Here is a 706-nt window from a genome sequence, read left to right as displayed (position 1 = left end):
TGTTGATTTTCAATTTACGGGAAGACAACGCAAGGGTTAAGGTTGTCTTACAGATAAAGCGTCAAAAGATGTCAAATGATGGATTGTCTTCCTACAACCCGAACACTCATTTGTTGCCTCTGGACACTGATGAATGCTGTCCAAGCGGAAGCATCTCAACATAAGTCTCAGGTACAAAAGCACAGCAGCCTGCCTTCCGACAGGTTCTGTGAGGTCAAGGCCAAGTCTTTCTCGGAGTTAGGGTGGCTGGGTGCCTTTGTTACAAAGGACTGTTCTTGCCCCGTAATGCTCCCTAACTGTCTCACCCATCAGTGGCCGATGCCCTTGCGGTCTGGACATCCCTCTCCAGCCATCTGTTTTGCTCTCTCCCTGCTGACCGCGCTGGATTTCTCTGCCTGGGGCCCTGACCGAGGGCCAGGCGTTGGTCCAGCTGGTAGCCAGCAGGACCAGGCTGCACTCTTCCAAACTGACGCCCCATGTGCATCCCCACCATAGGGTGAGGTACAACAGTTCATCAATCACACATCCCAATGGGAAATATTCCAATGTATTACTCAACCTGACATCCAATGTTCATCTTACCAGTAGAGATCAATTGTGTCTAGGACAGCCAGGGGTCCTACATGGAACTATTTTGGTCAACATTTGCATATCCCCTGGTCCTACAGAAGAGATTATGTGTGTGTGTGTATATATATATATATAT

The sequence above is a fragment of the Etheostoma spectabile genome, chromosome 23 (assembly GCF_008692095.1).
Source record: "Etheostoma spectabile isolate EspeVRDwgs_2016 chromosome 23, UIUC_Espe_1.0, whole genome shotgun sequence".
Classification (NCBI taxonomy): domain Eukaryota; kingdom Metazoa; phylum Chordata; class Actinopteri; order Perciformes; family Percidae; genus Etheostoma; species Etheostoma spectabile.
Note: the sequence above shows the minus strand (reverse complement) of the source record.